We start from the raw sequence: 13,283 nt of genomic DNA, 5'->3' as shown, positions 1-13,283 counted from the left end.
TAAAAGTTGGATTGCTACTTCTGGAGGCTGCTAGGAAATGCAATTGTGTGTGTGTGTGTGTGTGTGTGTGTGTGTGTGTGTGTGTGTGTGTGTGTTCTAGAGCTAGAAAGGGAAATTTGAAGAGTTTGGAGACATTGTGGGTGGCACCAAAACCCCTCCCTTTTGAACCACTTATGGTCCTGGCTACTCTGTCTTTATGAAATATTGTGAAATTTGCTACTATGTGATTCAATGAGAACCAAAGCTTTGAATGGCTTTGGATAAGAATTAGACAATTTTTTGCTTCCATTGCCCATGCTGGCTGGGAGATTGTGGGAGTTGTAGTCCAAAAATGAAACATTTCAAAGATTTAGTGGAAGTTAGCTGAATGAAACTACAGCTTCAAAGACAATAGCAATTATTGCACCTGCAAATCCCACCAGGATAGTTTTGGGATTGCAAACTCAAACCCTGGTGTTATCACATGCAGCCGAGGCCAGATGAGTGCAACCCATCTGCAGCCCAGACCCCAGCCACATTTATCCAGCTGCTTTTCAAATACCAGAGTTCGCTATTTTTGAAAAACTCTTTCCTTGCATTCTTACTTTTCTTTTTTCCCCAGTTGTTACATTTTCATCATTTCAATATGCAAGGTATATAAATCAATGAAGAGATGAAAATAGGGCAGAAAGTTTTCCTGATACAGCTCCTGTTTTCAGGAAAATTCTTTGACTTTGAAAATGTTCTCTCCCCCCCCCCCCCCCCAAAAAAAGAGGAAAGTGAACATCCATGGCACAAAAAGCCAAATGCCTTTCCCCTCCCTCCTCTCCTTCTAAAAAAGGCTTTTATGAACATGCTGTGTGCTTTTTATGGGTACCGCTCTTAGCAATTCTAGAAATATTTCTATAGCTTCAATGATGGAAAGAAAAGTCTTTCCAGTGGATTTCACCTTCATGAGCAAGAGACAATGGAAAGTCAGAGCAGGGGATTCTGGGTAGTAGAGCAAGTTGCTGACAAAGGCCAAAGTTTAAATAAAACATGTTCCATGGAGTTAAATCAATACTTTATTTGTTAAGGAGAAGTAAAAGTATAAAAAAGCTTGTACGACTAGGCATAAAAAAAGTGAGAAATCAATTCTAGTTAATTCAGAATGCTTGAGGAGTCACCTATGCTGTTATGTATGAATAATTCAGCAACAGAGATTTATTGCAGACATACATTGTTTGGTTTGGAAGGAGCATTGCCCCTCGTTTGACCTGAATCCTGTAAAGAATGATATTCAACTAATTGAAATAACATTTTGCAAGTCAGACAATGCCGTAGGGAGCTTTCCAGACTAATCTTGGAATGGATTGGAATGGGTGAGATGAAATGTCTGATAAGTTTTATATAAACACTGTTATTTTCTACTGTCTTACGCATCCAATGTAAAGGCAAGAGGTGGGGGTGGGTTCCAACTGAGTGCTGTTGAATCTCCAAAAGAAACCTCTGTTTGTTTTGGTGCCCGAAATAATGAGTGTCAATTAGGGAGAGCAAATGTTTGCAGGAGCACACAACTCCTCACCACCCTCCCCTTGATTTTTTTCAAGATGTTTCCTCCTTCAGCTCAAGTAAAGCTATTTTGTAATTCTTGTAGTTTGTTTTATTTCTTTACTCCCTGGCCATGCCTTTCCTCCCGACTATCTGTACTTTGTGTCTTTCTTTTATTTTAGGCTTACCAAATACCCAAGATTCTTTCACCCTCTGGCCAGATGCTAGATTTCTGTGTATAAATTCCAGTGCTTTTAGAATCAAGAGGGATGTGTGTGTGTGTGTGTGAGTGTGTGTGTGCATCATAGTATTACAGGTGGATGAGACCTCCATGTGTTCCTGCATCCAGATCTGGTTGTGTTGTATTGGTTACATTTTGGACTAAAACATCCAGAATTTTCTGTTCATCAGAGTGAATAGTCATTCCTCCAATCAAGTTAGAATCATAGAATCATAGAATTGGAAGAGAACCCATGAGTACAATCCCCTGTTCAATGCAGGACCTCTAGCTAAAATATCACCAACATGTAGTTGTCCAGCTTCTTTATGATAACATCCAGCGAAGGACATCTTATCACCTCTCAAGGCAATGGGTTCCATTGCCAAACCACTCTTACTGTTAAGAAGATCCTTCTGTTTAATCAAAATCTACTCTTTCTTCTACTCATGACCACCCCCTCCTCTTTGACAGCCCCATGGGTATTGTAAGAATGCAATCATGTGGCCTTTCTGTTTTCTTTTCACCAACCTGAATATGTCCAGCACCTTCAACATTTCTTCATACTTCTTTTCTCTATACCTTTTATCATTCTTGTTGCCCTTCTCTGAACTTGCTCCAACTTTCCTATATACTTCTTGAAATGTGGCACCCAGAACTGAATGCAATACTCCACCTGAGGCCTGACGAGCACAGAAAATAATGGGACTATTACTTGCCTTGACTTGGAAAAGATACTTCTGTTAATGCAGGCTAAAATATCATTTGCCTTCTTTGCTGTATTGTCACACTGTTGGGCCATGTTCAGTTTATGATCAATAATAATCCCAAGGTCTTTTCTGTTCCTGCTTCTCACAGAGACTAAGCTGATGCTTCTAGATAAACTTCAACAAGGAACGCAGGTATTGGCCCCATCCAGCTACAGGAATATAGTGATGTACAGTATCTGAACATGGAGGTTCTGTCTAGTCACAATCATTAACAGATGGAATAGACCAAGCCTTCACCCTATAATGATTGTAATCTTCATAATGCTTTCAAACCAATTAATTTGTCAAAAAGTAAAAAAATAAGTAAAAGTCAGGCACATCCTTTTTTCCTGATGCACATATATGGAGTAACAAAAAAGGCTAAAGCTTTTAGCACATTATGTCACATGCTGCTAAAACAGTAGCAAGTTCTGTGTGCTTCTTCTGCAGCACCACTGTCCTGTCCCTGTAGGTTTTGCTATATCAGACAAAATAGATTTTGTGGTGACCAAACAAGGTATTCATGGCACCAATTTCATATCATCATCATCATCATCATCATCATCATCATCATCATCATCATCATCATCATCAGTGCATATCTCCTTTGCTGCACACTAGAACTCATGTGCCATCTCAGTCCTTTGGATCTTCCAACATGACCCTTTCAAACAGACTCTGCTCCCCAAATCTCTTTCCAAAAATGGGAGAGTGACAGAAATGCTGTCCATCCTCATGTGTTTATTTTTTTTTCAGATTCACTATGGGCCTGAATACTATGGGAAGCCCAGTTTTGAATAAACTTATTGGATTTAGGAGATTTATAGAGGTGCTGGACACATTCTACAATTCATTCAATTAAATTACTGTAGTTCTACTAATAGAATTCATGTTAGTTTCTGAGTATTTTTTAAAAATTGCCAAAATTAAAAATTAAAATCCACTGTGAATCTGGAAGTTTCATAACAGGTGAAAGATCTGATGAATCTCAAGTAGAAATAATCATATTGCATAAATATGGAGTTGGGAGATACAGCAAGGGTCATCCAGTCCAGCCTCTTGCCAATGTAGAAATCCAAACCTAAAGCACACCGATAGATGACTATTCAACCTCTGTTTAAAAATCTCTAGTGAATGAGACTTCACTACCCTCCATTCCACTGTTAAATAGCTCTTGTCATCAGGAAAGTCCTCCTGATATCTAGGTAGAATCTCTTTTCTTCTAATATGAGTTCATTGGCTCATATATATAGTCCAGTGATGATGAACCTTTTAGAGACCAAGTGTCCAAACTCAAAGGTGTTTTCACACTGGATGTCACCAGTGCCAGGTGGTGGGACACCAGAGGGGAGGAGTGTCAGGGTGCGGGACATATGCCTTCTTGGGATGGGACTTACCCAGGGACTGTTGAAGGCCCAGGACAGCTGGCAAGAGGAGTAACAGGTTTGCACCTGTTCCTCCTATTCCCCGCCCTCGATGTGCCCTTAAAATGGCACAGTCTCTGGCACATGTACCATAGGTTCTCCACCATGGTCCTAGTTTGTGGAGCAGCAAGGAAAAAAGCTGGGTCAGTCTTCTACATTATGTTGCTTTGATTGTGTATTCCTGCATGGCAGGGCTGGACTGGACCCCCCCTTGTAGTCTCTACCAGCTCTATGAGTCTATGATATGTCTGTGATATTTAAGAATAATGTCACCTCTCAATCTTCTTTCTCACCAAACTGAATCAACCATTCCTCATTGTGTTTAGTCTCTAGTCTCTTTACCATCTTGGTCATTTTCCTCTGCATACGTTCACGGTGCTCATATATCCTTCTTAAACTGTGATGCCCAGAATTGGACATGGAACTTCAAGTGATATTTAAACAAAGCACAATAATGCTATTATTGCATTTGATCTGGACTTTACAATTCTGTTAAAATAGCTTAGAGTTACATTGGCTATTTCTTTTTCTTTTCTTAACCACCCAGAACACACATTCTGGCTCCTATTAATTAGCTCCTAAAATAAAATTTGATGCATTTTTGGAGGTAGGTGTTTTTCTTTTTCTGACTAAACTTCCAAAGATCATCAAGAGAGACCAAAACAAGGTCAGTAAAATGGGGAACATTGCTCAGGGAAGTTTTACACATCTCTATTTTGCCTCAGGAGCAATAGACTCTGCAGATGTTATGTGAAATTTAGAAAAGTGATTGCCATCCAGGGAGGGAAGAGTGGGTAGAGGCAAGGATAGATGACCAAGTTCATATCTAGTTCCTCCCCTTTTTAAAAAAGAAGAAGGAGGAGGAATCAATGGCCATGAACCTAGCTAAAATTATAATTACAGCAAACAATTTTTTTACTGAGTCATGCATAATTACTTTCCCAGTTCAATAATTCAACAGACTATCTTCCCAACATAATGTGTGTAATTTTGCACAACACAGTGATTCTTGATGCTCACTGTCATCTCCCCTTTTGGTTCAGTGGGAGGCAGGATTTGGTGAAAATGTCTTTCCCTCCCTATCTCCCCACCAGTTTGAGAGGGTAAAGTGCTGTATTATGTGCCAAGGACAAAAATGCAGTTTGCAAATTCTGTCCCTAGGTCTGTTCATTATCTGCATAATATTCTCCTTCATCTAGATGGTGAAGTGGGTTTAAATTAATTGTAGTCATTAAAGCCTGGTACAGACTGGCACTATGTGCTGGCCTGGGGCTGCAATTAGGGCTTCGGAGAGCAGAGTATCCACATGCTCCCAAACCCTACCATGCTGTCTGGGTGCCATATTGGCATGCATGCGTTCAGTCAGCATATGCACCGATGACGTGCCTCGTGCATCACGTTGAAACAGCACAGCGCACAAGGAGTGTCATCATGGCGTGCAGGCGTGCCAACAGCACCCATTCTGTTGCACAAAAAGAAGACCCTTTTCAGGGCTTCTTTATCTGCCATGTGCAGGTTGCACTGTGTGGTTACCACAGCCTGCTTCTGGGGCAGAAAGGGGCAGCAAGCACCCCATTTTGCCTGTCTGTCGAACTCCTAAATTATTATCTATGGTTGTGTTTATTTCTCTCTATCCCTCTTTGCTGTTTTCGTGTTTGAAGGCTGGGTACTGTTTTTACTCTCATTGTTAAACTTTTTTAAAAATAGTTAAGTTACTGACTTAGCCTGTGTTGTTAAGTGTCTCATGTATTGAAAGCTGAGATCAAAAAGTTTTAAAGGCAGATGAATGGATGGATCACAGATGGACAGAAAGCTGAAAACCCTAGGTAAGATCCTGGATCAGGAAGATTCAATATCTCATCTCCTATTTGCCAAACTCACATTTGACCTCTTTACTTGCCAGTCGAGAGTGTAGGCAGGCAGCAGAAAAGCATCCAGCTATGTTTGTGTAGCTAGATGCCGAATGATGAGGTGTGCATTTATTTACACATGAGCATTTTGGTTTCTTGTTTGGTTGTACATTTGTTGTCTTGATCCAGTTGTCATTCTACACAAAGGTAGAATGCATAACTCTGCATGCAAAAGTTTTCTCTGCACAACCCTGATAGATGATTTCAGCTGTCTATATGTTGCTGTTTTAACTACATTTTCAGAAGGTCTTTGGTCTCATCCTCAATTGTAGCCAAGAATATTATTTCTTTATTTAAATATGACTGACTGCATTTGCTCACATTGAGGCTTTCCTATCCTTGCTTCTCCCAGATCTCCAGCTTTTATATAAGGAACACCATTTTACTCAGCCACTGTATTTAATGGGACTTTTGAAAAAAAGACTGTGGGACTATGGAGGTAGGAATCTATATGATGTACCTATAAAATACTATAGAATGCCGTGTATAATGGCATTTATCTAAATAAATGAATAAATACATTCATAATACATTTATCTAAATAAATGAATATATACATTGGACCCTTTTTATCTGCTGGGGTTGGTTCCACGAATCCCCATGGATACCAAAAACCATGGATGCTCAAGTTCCATTAAATACAATGGCATAGTAAAATGGTGCTCCTTATATAATTTATTCATGGATGATTAAATCTATGGATAAAAGATCTGTGGATATGGAGGGCAAACTAATAATATTTATCTAAATAAATTCATTAATCCAAGTTTTGGTAGCACTATAAGATACACTTATGTCCCACTGCAAATATGATGCCAGGAATAAAGCAATACATATTCTGGGCTCACAAAATTGGATTGTATAAGACAGACAATGATTTGGCATTATAGGGAATAGTTGTTTTCTGATGGTTCAATGTACACAAACTTTGTTTCATGCACAAAATTATTAAACACATTATATGCAAAATTTCCTGGTGTGTGTCTAAGCTGCAGACAAAATACATGTGAATTTCATATTTAGACTTAGATCCAACATCCAAGATATCTCACTTAGGTATATGCAAATATTCCAAAATCTGACAAAATCCAAAATCCAAAACACTTCTGGTCCCAAGCATTTCAGATGGGGAGACTCAACCTGCAGAGGCCAAATAGGATCACAGAAAGAGGCCTAATCTAGATTTCTACAGGACAGAGAGTTAAAATAATTTATGTAAATGATATACTTGCAAATTTGGCATATTTGCATAATTCATTTGGCAGGGACATATGAATTATCACAATGTAAAGTTTATGTTTGGTTATTACAATGCACATTGAGTTCCTGTTTTATCTGTGAATGCATCTGAGGAAAGGGAAGTAGTTATTCCCATAAGTATAATTTAGCTGCACTCCTACATAGAGTTAATTATTCATGAATAAATCCCATTGAAAACAACTCAGCTAACACTTCCAAAATAGTTCACACTCAGCTGCTGATGACTAAATGAACACAGCATTTACACACAAAAAAAAAGATGTCTTAAACGTAGGAGTAGCACCTCCAAGATATCACTTTCCTGAAGTCTGTTTGCACATTTTATGACTATTCACCACACTAATGTAAAGGATGGATATGTATGTGTGAAACAATTCTGACTGAAGTTGGAATGCCTCCAAGTATTTCTTAAGGGAGCTCATGTTTGTCAGGGATTACTGGTGGGGAGAAGACATTCATATTTCATGTTGTTGATTTCATCTATTTATTTCACACTTTCACATCTTTTCAACAGTTCCCCCCACGGACCTCCTTCTCCCACTCCCCTCCCTGGGAATGGCAAGGCTAAACATTTAGATAGATCAATTTAACTAATTAAATAAAGACAGCGGCTGTGGAGGTTGCCTCAAAACTGAAATGGGCAAAGTTAAAAGCAAAGGAGCACTGAGGGAATCTCTCAAGTGCTGGCTTCCCAAAACTGTGCGTAAAGTACATCCTTTATCCACTCTTAAATCTCTCTTCAAGCTTTCGTCTGAATATTTGGTGCCATGGAAAAAAACAGCTGCTCTCCGGTGGCAGCCGTACGAGTTATCTTGCAAACCAAGGGTAAGAGACACAGTGATCAATAAGTCACTTTACAAGGTGTCCTGGCCCTTTTTAATCAGCAAGGAAGTGAATCAGGAGTAACTATCTGTTCCTGACAAGCCTCCCCTGCATTTAGGCCATGTGACTTTCGGCACTGAGCTCCTGTGTGCAAACAAAGTCAATGTTAATTAACATCCAACTGATTTTGTTTATCTCCTGCCCAACTGCAGGTAGCCAAGTTCCTGCAGTAACAAAGCATCTCCTAGTTGAGGGCTTTCAAACTTTCATCCTGCAGGGACACACTTTCTCTAGTGACTCATCCAGCCAAAAGGTCAAAATCTTATTTAATGCTGATAGAGCATAAAGTCTGACCAATGTAATTATATAGAAATCTGGATCCAGGAGGGAAGAGCTCTGAAATGCAGCTTTTTCATTGCCCCCAATGTGCGCTTGAGGGGGGCAGATCAATCCCCAAGTGCTGTCCAGATGTCATTGCACAGCCTGGGAAAAACTATTGACCAAGGTGGCATTGGATACCTTCTTGAATTGCAAAAGGAGGTACTTAGGAAATTATTACACAAGAGGGTACTTGGGGAAAGTCCTGATACTTGTGAAATATTCATAAATATTATTGTCCTTGATGGGTAAAAAAATAATATTTTGACACATGAAGACACCCAGTGTAAAAATGGTTAAACGCTGCAAGATTTTTCATGCTGCAGGATGTTTTTGTGGAATGCACTGACTTCTCTACCAAAAAATTGGATTTTTGAATGAGATTTGCATGCCCTCTCAACACTGATGCAGACGGGTCAAGCTAGAAGGCTGCTATGGTTGGTGTCACAATGACAGGGAAAGGGAAGTCAACAGAATTAACTAGCACCTATGTGGTAGTAAGAGTTCTTGAGGCCCCTGTACCATAGAAATTGATTTTCTAGTTTTGTCTTTCAGTGTAAGAGAAAATACCTTTTTAGCTGGGACCCTACACTGTGGTTCCATATCATAAATGGGATCCTTCATTGGGGTTGTGTACCACATATCTCTGTGGATGTTCAGTGTCTTAGGCAACATACAAAATCTACAAATCTGAATGCACAACCAATTTTACATGAGCAACTATAAGCAATGAGCACCTGTGCACAAATGTATATGTTCATCCATGCACAATTTCATTCCATGTACAATGGAATTGCATGAAGAACTCCAATTATGTAGTCTTGAACTGACTGTGATCATTCACATTGGAGAGAAACATCCAACCACTTCTGGAGTAGAACTTACAAGTTTATAATTCATCAGTGGGATTGTGTCCTTTTTTTCCCACTTTGAGACGGATGAAATATTATTTTGAGGCTTCAGTGGAGCACTTACACCCAAAGACATGGGGTTTGGATGGTGTCAGTGAAACTGGAGATCCTCTCTGAGTTGAAAGATGGGAATCTGAGTGACTGCTTCTCCTTGGGACAGGCATTGGATTGTCCATAGCATGCAAATGACGGAGAGATGAGAAAGCTATTTCTGCCTTGATTCTTACCCATATGGCTTGTTGGAGGTCTTTTATGCTAATATTAATTAAAAAAAAAATAAAAGCAAGGAGGAAGGAAAAGTCTATCTTGTCCCATCTTTAAAACTAAGCAATTTATTTTAGCATGAGTTCCATGGGTTACAGTCCTTACCTTCAGATGCAAATTACATAGAAGTGGTTGTGGTAGGGAAAAAAGTGAAATGGGAAAGATCGTAACTCTATGGATACATCTACACTAGAAGAAATACAATTTGACATCACTTTAAGTGATGCAGCTCCATCCTGTGGAATCCAGACATTCATAGTTTCATTAGGTCTTTAGTTGTCTCTGCCAATGAGTGCTGTACCTCACAAAACTACCTAGCCCAGGATGGACAGTTAAAGTGGTGTCAAGCTGCATTATTTCTTGTGTGTGTGTGTGTGTCATACATTTATATGAATTTGCCACAGTCTTAAGAACCTCAGGGGCGGTCCTTATCTCAGTCCCAACACCATCATAAGTTCATTTAGTGAGGAAATAAGGGAGCCATTTCAACATGTGGAACCCTTTCACAGGAGACTAGGCTGGCTACCTCTCTGCTCTCCTTTCTCCAACAGACAAATACCTTTTCATTCAAACTGGCTTCCATGCTTATTTGATTGCAGGGAGTCTTTTATGACTTCTGTGTGTGCTGTATTTTTTTTAAAAAAAATATTATTATGCTTTTAAAGATTATTCTATACTTTAAAAAAATAGCAGTATTTCAGTATGATGATATTTTAAATTGTATTTTCTATTATTGGGTTTTAAGTTTATCTTTTTTAACTTTTGTACAATGCTTTTGGCTCTGTGCTGGAAGAAAGGTGCACATAAATTAAATATTCAAATAAACAACAAATAAAACGAGGTACAGAAAAGGGCAGTTATTAACATTGATTATAAACCTTGAGAGCGATATTTTAGCACAGTGATTCTGTCATATGCACAATGATACAGATGTTTGTTAGGTTGTTCATGAAGTTGCAATCCTGGAGAATCAACTCATTTGAAATGTGGTGCTGAAGAGGAGTCATATGGATATCAGAGTCTGCTTAAAGGGCAAATAAATTGATCAAAGAGCAAATCAAGCAGGAACTTTCCCTAAAAGCCAAGATGACTAAACTGAGAGTGTTGTACTTTCAACATTGTGTGAAGACAAGACTCATTAGAAAAGACAATGATGCTTGTAAAGCAGAAGGAGAAGAGTACGACCACATGACAGATTCAATGGATGAGGCCACAGACCTACGTTTTCAAGACCAGATGAGGGATGTTGATAACCCTGGTGGCGCAGTGGTTAAATGCCTATACTGCAGCCACTCACTCACAAACCATAAGGTTGCAAGTTCAATACCAGCAAAGGGCTCAAGCTCAACTCAGGCTTGCATCCCTCCGAGGTCACTAAAATAAGTACCCAGATTGGTGGGGGCAATTAGCTTACACTTTGTAAACCGCTTAGGGAGTGCTTCCAAGTGCACTGATAAGCAGTATAGAAATGTACTTGCCACTACTATTGCTATAACAGGTTTCCCTAGGGGCTCTCATCCATAGGGTCACCATAAGTCAAAGTTGGCATGACAGCAAATAGCAGCCCTGATTTAGCTCAGGATATGTTTTGTATCTCTCATCTAAGTTAGAGTACAAAATAATAGCAGATAATGAACATATCAGTGTTTATCCAGCTAACACCAAGCCCCAAACTCAAGAGACTGGAATAAGAAGAATTCCTAGCAAATCCTAATCAAATGCTTATATGAACAATAATTATGCAGTGGCTTGTCTTCTTACTTTGGTTATGTTCCCATCACTTTCCAACAAATCTGCTTGCATTCACAATGTTTCCCTCTTGTTGTGCTCTTTTATTCTTATAGGCAATGTCTCGTGCATGACAGCAGCAGATTCTGCATTCTCAAGACTACAAATCTCATGATGCAGAAGACCGTGATTGAAAGGCACATGCTCAATAATGTAGTTAAAGTGCGGAACTGAAGTCATCCTGAACAAAATGACAGAGGAATTACAATTGTGCTGCATGACTACAGTGATCATGCAGATTAGCACTGAGACTTTGGGACCAATGAATCGCTGTGTTTCTTGACTGAACGATGCATCTTTGCTTGAGATGACAGAACTAAGGGGATTTGATGACAGGCTTTAGCTGTGCTTGACACTTTAAATGCCTAGAGAAATTAAATGTAGATACAGCATGCTCCTTGCAAAATGGAAGTTCTTACCTCCCACTGCACACTTGGAGCTGTACAGGTGCCTGCCATCCAGCATGTAGGAAGTACCACCTGGTCCTTGGCATGAGAAATGAGCTGAGCACAATGTGCTCACAGTCAAAGTTGATAATCAGTTTGTTGCTTTATCACATTGTCTCCCAAAATGCCAGCACTTGTATTTCCCAAGCAAACAATAATAACATTCAGGCTGTCAGGCACTCCCCATTTACCTTCAAACCTACCTCTGGGATCTATCTAGGAAGCCTTTGTTGCTGACTGTTTTAGCATTGATGACAGGATGAGAGGATTTAGAGCACCTGTGATCATAGAAGCCAGGGGAAAAATGTCTGGGTCTTGAGTTGATTTTGAGTTGGAAGAAGGGTGAGGGTGGGTGGCAGAAAGAGACATGACTAGCCAGAACTGAAGTTTGGGTATTTTGGGTGGAATGGAGCAAATGAAGGTTTGCTTTTCAAAAACTCTTCTTAGAGCTTTCCAAGTCATCTGATATACAGCTAACAAGCTGGGCAGAAAATGCACTAACTAAACTACCACACCTTCTGCCAAGTACTCCTGTATACTGATGCCCACTGAAAACATTGTGAGCTTCTTTAGAAGCTCTTCTCATATCCACCCACCAACATATTACAGAGCTGTTGATCACTAACTCCAATTAAATGAACAGTTAGGTCCAAAACACACTGCAGAAATAATCTCATTTGAGACTGGTTTAACTGTCCTAGCTCAGTGCTAGGGAATCCTGGGATTAGTAGTTTATTGTGGCATCAGAGCTCTCTGACAGAGAAGGCTAAGAAGATTATCGCATATCGTTCTCAGAAGGTTCCGAGACGGAATGTTCTGGGAACGTTCCAGGAATGGATATTACCGCATTGAGGAAAGTGAAACGTGATGGGAACATGATGAGAACACATTTTACCGCACAGCGCATCCCTTTTTCTTGAGAACGTTCCCAGAACGTTTTGCTGTAGCGCATGCGTATTTCGTTTGGAGGACTGTAAGGAACTGGGAAGATTCAGTTTCTGCCTCTCTGAATGCCTCTGGAAGCAAGTGCCCACTACAAATATCTCAATCTGGGTATTTAGCCCCGGCAGCCATTGCAGCTCTTTAAACTGGTTTGAAAGGAAGAGTCCTCTGCTGTCACTCCAGTTCCCCCTTTTTTGCAGCTTGTCACCCTTTGCCTCCTGTGTGTGTGCATGTATTGTGTGCCTTCAGATTGTGAGCTTCCTTCCCCGCTTTAACTCTTGTCTGGCTCTTTGCTATGGAATTCTGGGAGTTGTTTGCTTGCTTTTGTGTGGTGCTCCAAATAGAGGAGCTTTTGTGGGTTCCCTCCTGGAGGGAAGGAGGAGAGGGTCCTGGGCATCCCTGGCATCCCTGCCTCCTGCAAGCTGACAGCACAGGAGCCCCGCTGGACATGACACCAGAGGCCCCCACAGAAGCATCCAAACCCTCTCCCTCTTGCTCTCTGCCCCGTTCCCCTCCTTCCCTTCCTTCTCTCTTTTCCCTCAGTTTTGCCCTCCTCCTTCACTCTCTTTCTCGCTGCTTATCCTTCCTTCCTGCCTTCCTTCTCTCTCCCTTCTCTCTCCCTCTTTCCATTTTCTCCTTCCCTCTCTCTTTCTCTCTCTTTCC

The sequence above is a fragment of the Sceloporus undulatus genome, chromosome 4 (genome assembly GCF_019175285.1).
Source record: "Sceloporus undulatus isolate JIND9_A2432 ecotype Alabama chromosome 4, SceUnd_v1.1, whole genome shotgun sequence".
In the NCBI taxonomy this organism is placed as follows: Eukaryota; Metazoa; Chordata; class Lepidosauria; order Squamata; family Phrynosomatidae; genus Sceloporus; species Sceloporus undulatus.
This window is presented reverse-complemented; position numbering follows the sequence as displayed.